The sequence below is a fragment of the Schistocerca americana genome, chromosome X, assembly GCF_021461395.2.
Source record: "Schistocerca americana isolate TAMUIC-IGC-003095 chromosome X, iqSchAmer2.1, whole genome shotgun sequence".
Taxonomy (NCBI): domain Eukaryota; kingdom Metazoa; phylum Arthropoda; class Insecta; order Orthoptera; family Acrididae; genus Schistocerca; species Schistocerca americana.
Genome location: NC_060130.1, coordinates 334184018 through 334191266, shown reverse-complemented (window position 1 = coordinate 334191266; position 7249 = coordinate 334184018). Strand labels below are relative to the sequence as shown.

The 7249-nt window shown below is 44.6% G+C and overlaps 1 non-coding gene across 1 annotated transcript; it reads right to left on the bottom strand.

Moving 5' to 3' along the window:
* Positions 1-376: 376 nt before the first annotated feature.
* Trnat-ugu lies at positions 377-451 on the bottom strand. The gene has a single exon. It is a non-coding gene; the product is annotated as a tRNA-Thr (tRNA).
* Between the last annotated feature and the right edge of the window lie 6798 nt (positions 452-7249).

Sequence of the window (7249 nt, the reverse complement as noted above, 5' to 3'; positions counted from 1 at the left end):
CTATATAAATGACCTGGGTGACAATCTGAGCAGTTCTCTTAGGTTGTTCGCAGATGATGCTGTAATTTACCGACTAGTAAGGTCACCCAAAGACCAGTATCAGTGGCAAAGCGATTTAGAAAAGATTGCTGTATAGTGTGGCAGGTGGCAGTTGACGCCAAATAACGAAAAGTGTGAGGTGATCCACATGAGTTCCAAAAGAAATTCGTTGGAATTCGATTACTCGATAAATATATATGACGGTAGTATCGGTTCCCGAAAGAACAGTTACCGTGGATGACCATGCAGCTTTGCTAGAAATGAAATCATAATTAAATGGACACCCTAGCTGCAAACAGGCGTTCATGTACTTCATTGGGGACATGTTGAAAATGTGTGCCCCGACCGGGACTCCAACCCGGGACCTCCTGCTTACATGGCAGACGCTCTATCCATCTGAGCCACCGTGGGCACGGAAGATAGTGCGTCTGCAGGGACTTATCCCTTGCACATTCCCAACATGTCCAAACCACTACATTCGTAGTGCGCCTAATAGATGCTTGCCCATCATAGTCATTACTCGTGGCAGATTAATCTACCAAGTCCCGTACGAGTTCGGGCACAGCGTGTGGGTTCGAACAAGAAGGTCAATGGCCGGGCAGCCATATTTTAACTATATATGACGGTAGAATCTGTTCCCGAAAGAACAGTTACCGTGGATGACCATGCAGCTTTGCTAGAAATGAAATGATAATTAAATGGACACCCTAGCTGCAAACAGGTGTTGACGTACTTCATTGGGGACATGTTAAAAATGTGTGCCACGACCGGGACACGAACCCGGGACCTCCTGCTTACATGGCAGACGTTCTATCCATCTGAGCCACCGTGGGCACAGAGGATAATGCGTCTGCAGGGACTTATCTTTCGGGAACATATACTACCGTCATATATAGTTAAAATATGGCTTCCCGGCCATTGACCTTCTTGTGCGAACGCACACGCTATGCCCGAACTCGTACGGGACTTGGTAGATTGATCTGCCACGAGTAATGAGTATGATGGGCAAACATCTATTAGGCGCACTACGAATGAACTGGTGTGGACATGTTGGGAATGTAGATCTCACGGGCAGCGTGCAAGGGATAAGTCCCTGCAGACGCATTATCCTCTGTGCCCACGGTGGCTCAGATGGATGGAAGGTCGCCGGCGGACGGCGTGGAGGTAGGACGTAGTGTGGTGTGCGCTGCGCCGTCTGTGCTTCCGCGTGGTAAGTCTTGCGCTTGCTGCGGCTTAAAACTCTGTTTATAGAACGCTTCGAGAAGTAATGAGTAGCATGCAGTGATGGCTCAACCAAGTCGAAAAGATACGTTGAAACTTACCTTTGATCCTCGATATGCCAGACCCAAGTCGTTTGAAGTAGAAAATTGGTTAGAAGAAGATGTGAAGCTCTCCTTTAATGATGTAATTGGGATCCACCTGTCGATTGTAACTTGTGTCGTGTTTGTTAAAATGCGTAGTCCCGAGTTGTGCGAGAAAATAGTTGAATCTACCGGAGGTGTCATGAAATTTAAGCACTCAGATGGAAACGTTGGTGAAGTCACCGTTGCACATGCTGGTTTTGGCATTCGCACAATTCGAATCTTCGAGTTACCTTTTGAGATTACAACAGACCAAATTAATGCTGTAATTTCACCCTTCGGGAAAGTGCTCAGCAACTTTGCCGAGAAATGGTCAAGCGCGCATAAATTCCCAGTACTAAATGGCGTACGTCAGCTTCGTGTAGAGTTACAAAAGCACATCCCGTCGTACATCAATGTCTGCGGATATAGAGGGATTGTAATTTATGACGACCAACCGCGAACCTGTGCCGCCTGTAACAAGCCTGGGCACGTTCGCGCAGAATGTATACAGCGGCGTGTTGCACAGCTGCCGGCCGGCGAGGCCGCCAGGCCACCGGCGATGACAACACTGCCAGGAACCTACGCCGCCGTGGCACGCGAACGGCCGACTGTCTCCTCAGCCCCTGAATCGTGTGCAAATACAAATTCTCCAAACACTGAAATTCCGATGGACGTCAGTGCCGTCATAGCTAACGACCTACAAGAGTCCCGCCAATCTACGGAAACAGTTGAAGTTCCACCGACACCGGCACCTGCAATTGTAAAGGCAGCAGATCCGCCGGAAGCTGAAGACCGACACACCTTGCAGGAAAGCGACACTAACGTGGATACTGAAGAAAGTCCGTCGAGAGGCAATTCTCCGAAGAAAAATAAGAAACGCCGGCTGGCGCGCAAAGGTGCAGAGGAGACAGCTCCCACACTCCGACAAAAAGCGAAGGAAATAGGTAGTACCTTACGCCAACAGATCTGTAGCAACACGAAAGCGACACCAGTTTCTGTGGAGCGTTCCCCTTCTGCGCTGGAAAAACGAGACGTCCAAGGAAAGCCAACAAAGAAAGCATCCAACGACCCTCAAGAAACGAGTCACTCTCATGAAGCTTCACTCGTCCCACCCACGACGACAACCTCCACCAGCTGGGCAGACGAAAGCGACCATAACAATGCCGACGCTGAAATGAGAGAAGTTTCAGAAACTCAGACAGACTGTAAGCTAGCCCCACAGGTGGCTGATTTCTTCAACGACGACGTCTCCGCGAACGAACATTCTAAAGAACAAGGACACACCGCTGAAACATTTGCTACCGGAGAATATTATTAAGATGCGTTTTAAAGCTGACGTTTGCGAGACAAAACAGAAGAATGTTTTTTAAAGTTAGATCAAGTAGAATGAAGAATGTCTGACATACAAGCATACAAAATCGCGACAGTAAACCTTAATAAGATTCACAGTTCCTTTAAACTACAGAACTTAAAAGATTTTATATATGCTTCTGACAGTGACATTATACTTTTACAAGAAGTGACAGACATTGAGCTTGGTAACGTACCTGGCTTCAACGCCATTACAAACCCAGGGCATGGAGCGGAAATGGGCACGGCTCTGCTCACAAAGGAGGGCATAGTAGTCCAAGATGTAGTAAAACTACCAAACAGTAAAGGCATAGCGGCCACAATAAACAACATACGGCTCATTAACGTGTATGCCCCTTCAGGATCCAGTAACAGGCACCGCAGAACGGAGTTCTTTAAAGAAGAAATTGTCCCACTATTTGGAACTCGATATGATCACCTTATCCTAGGAGGAGATTTTAATTGTGTTTTGCATGCCAAAGACCAAACTCCCAATTTTAACAAGTGTACTGAACTGGAACGTATAGTTAATGACTTAAGACTAATAGACTCATGGGAACATATGCACGGTGCAGCCCCTGGCTTCACCCACGCCACAAGTCACTCGGCGAGCCGTCTCGACAGGATATATGTAACGCACAATTTGAAACACCTCATTTTGCAGTCCGAAGTATGGCCTACCGTTTTTTCAGATCATGCTGCATACATATGCACAATCAATCTGATAAAACAAGGGACATTCAGAGGTCGAGGCACATGGAAGCTCAATGTGTCACATCTGGAAGACCATGCTTGTCAGGAGGCATTTCACAAGGTATGGAGAGAGTGTGAAAGCAAATTTAGCTCGTACAACTCTGGCACTGACTGGTGGCTGAAACATGCCAAACCTAAAATACGGAGGTTTTTCATAAACTACTCCAAAGATAAAAACTTTTGGTACAAATCAACTATAGAATTTTACTTTCAGTGTCTAAGGGATTTGTACAAGTGCGATACAACAGTTGTGGACAACTACGAAAGAATTAACAAAATTAAAGCAAAAATCTTAGCACTACGGCGTGAACAACTGGAAGGCTACCAAATAAGGTCGCGTGCCCAGAACTTAGCCCAGCACGAGGTCACTTCCATTTATCATGTCATTCGTGAAAGCAAAAGGGCGGCTCGCAAGATATTATCTGAAATAACAACTGATGATGGAAGGAAGCTGACGAAGCAAAGAGAGATTAAAGAGGCAATCGTACAGCATTTCGAATCCTTAATGTCTAGTCAGCCGGTTGACGAACAGCTTCAAGACGAGTTAATGATTAACCTCCAGGGCAAAGTATGCCACGCGGAAGCACAAACTCTCATCTCGGAAGTGACTGAAGAAGACGTCGAAGAAGCTATATATGGAAGCACGAAAAATAAGGCTCCAGGGGCAGATGGAATTCCGGCAGAATTTTATCGCAGATTCAGTGGCCTCGTAAAAGGCAAGTTTACTCTCATCTGCAACGAACTGCTAAACCCTGAGAATGACATCCCGAAGGAATTTCGTGAGGGACTCGTAGTGCTAGTGCCAAAAACTACCAATACGAAATCTGTAAGCGCTCTGAGGCCAATTACGCTTTTAAACAACGATTACAAAATCTTTGGCCGCATCCTCGCTCGCAGGCTGAAAACCACAATGACCAGCGTCACTGGCCCTTATCAAACAAGTGTGGGCAAAGACAGAAGAATTCTCCAGACCCTCTGTGATTACAGGGACCTAATCTCAACGGCCGACGTCTGCAAAATAAAATGTGCACTCATCTCACTCGACTTTGACAAAGCCTTCGACAGAGTTAATCATAGTTTTCTCCTTCGCACCATGGGCGCAATGGGCTTCCCACCTCTATTCATTGCGGTAGTAAGAAATACAGTAACAAACAACTCAGCCAGATTTGTCATCAATGGACACATTAGCCGCCCGATTGCCGTCACCAGCTCCATTAGGCAAGGGTGTCCAATGTCAATGGCACTCTTCGCCATCGCCATCGAGCCCCTGCTTGCCTCCCTTATGAAACATCTACAAGGACTACAAATACATGGAGAAAAGATCGTGTGCAAGGCATACGCTGATGATGTTGGCTTCCTAGTCGTGAATGGCGCTGAAGTACAGAGCGCACTACGAATAGTAACAAAATATGAACAGGCATCTGGTGCAAAACTTAATAGAACAAAGTCGGGGATTTTCAACATCGGCCGTGGAATTGGGACGCAAACGCAGGATCTGTTACGCGAGCTTGTAACCATGAAATGTCTTGGCATAGATTTTAAAAGAAATATCAAGCACACTATTGCTGCGAATTATCGCAAATTACTTAACAGCATACGCGCCTCTGTACAAGCACATAGTATTAGGAAACTCGATGAACTTCAAAAAGTAACAGTGGCAAATGTATACATTACATCCAAAGTTAATTATGTAGCACAAGTTCTGCCACCACCTGCGACTTTGTTGAAAAGCATCGCATCTGCACTAGGACACTTTGTGAGCCGCGGACGTATTTTCAAAGTCAAATATGACATTCTGATGCTCCCTACGAAATGTGGTGGGTTAAATCTTACCGATGTCAGCAAAAAAGCGCAAGCCTTATACCTTGCTACCACATACAAACAATGGAAAGAGCCAAGTGGTACCCTTGCTGCACATTTGTTAAACGAAATAGCTCCTGCTGACGTCAGTGCACCTATAAATGTCCAACACATACCCAACGGACTATACCACTTGAAATACTTTTTCGTAGAATACAGCTATATACAGGCAAGGATTCCTGGAAAAGACATCATGAAAGTAAAAGAACTTTATAATAACTTGATGAAAGACAAACTCAGAAACGACGTAGAACAAAAGTATCCTTGTTATAACTGGGAAACAATATGGGAAAATATTCACTGCCGGAACTTGCCAACGTATATCAAATCGACCTGGTACTATGCTGTAAACAGAAAAATTACGACGAACTATAAACTTCACTCTATTCGATTGGCCGAGTCACCGCTGTGTCCATTATGTAAAATACCAGATACCGAAGAGCATAGATTGCTGTGTGACAGGGCAAAAGAAATATGGCTCTACATAAGACAAAAGATAGCGAGCATCAGCAGAACTACGCCCAATGCCGTTACGACTGCTGAATTTTTAAACCCTGACGGTATACCTTACCCTAAAACAAAACGAAATGCAATTAACTGGTTGAAAGGCCAAACGATGCATTACGTCCTAACAAAAGAATCAAGCAATAGGGAGGACTTCTGGGTATACCTTACAACTGAGCACCACAAGTTGATGTGTACTAAAAAATACAAAGAAAATTACGCAAACTTCTTAACTAAAACAATCCTGTAACCATTAGAAATGCGTAATTTACATTGCACATTCAAGCATTTCGTATATTAGACGAATGATTTTTGGTTAAAGTTTGTTCTTCACGTAGCAGGAGGAGGATTTCCAACAGAAAGTAGTCAGAGAAGATCATCAGTATAGACCAATTAAGCCTATGTGTATCTATTACTTTGGTTTCGGAGAAACACAGTGATGAAACTGGTTTATGCCATTTATTTAGTTTCTGTTTTTCTTTCCTTTTCTTTTCACAAGAAGACGCATTTATGTTAATTAAGTGTAAAATCAAGCAGAAGAAGCCTATTTTACTTCATTACCTTCTGAAAAAGGAAATTATACTTATCAGCAATAATGAGTTTGCTTCTTTCCGTTTTTCCACGCACGGAGAACGAAACCTACAGATGCAGTTACATTTCCACAACAATTATGAGACTGCCTTCTCAATGGAATTTACATTTATTTTTATTCAAGCCATGTTGCCAACAAAGGCAACAGAAGGAGCATACTTCGTTCGTCGTTCAGAAGAAGCGCGTTTCCACATCATCAAGTTACTTACATTCTTAAAGGCGGAGAAGCCGGGCCGAGAAGGCAACACTTGGCGAGCGTAAAGGATGGGTTGAAGGGGAGGAAGGAGACCCAAAAAAGAAAAAAAAAAAAGAAAAAAAAAAGATGGATAGAGCGTCTGCCATGTAAGCAGGAGGTCCCGGGTTCGAGTCCCGGTCGGGGCACACATTTTCAACATGTCCCCAATGAAGTACATCAACGCCTGTTTGCAGCTAGGGTGTCCATTTAATTATCATTTCACTCGATAAATAGTACAATTCTCAAGGCTGTCAGTTCAACTAAGTACCTGGGTGTTAAAATTACGAAAAACTTCAGTTGGAAAGACCACGTAGATAATATTGTGAGGAAGCCGAGCCAAACATTGCGTTTCATTGGCAGGACACTTAGAAGTTGCAACAAGTCCACTAAAGAGACCGCTTACACTACACTCGTTCGTCCGCTGTTAGAATATTGCTGCGAGGTGTGGGATCCTTACCAGGTGGGATTGACGGAGGACATCGAAAGGGTGCAAAAAAGGGCAGCTCGTTTTGTATTATCACGTAATAGGGGAGAGAGTGTGGCAGATATGATACGCGAGTTGGGATGGAAGTCA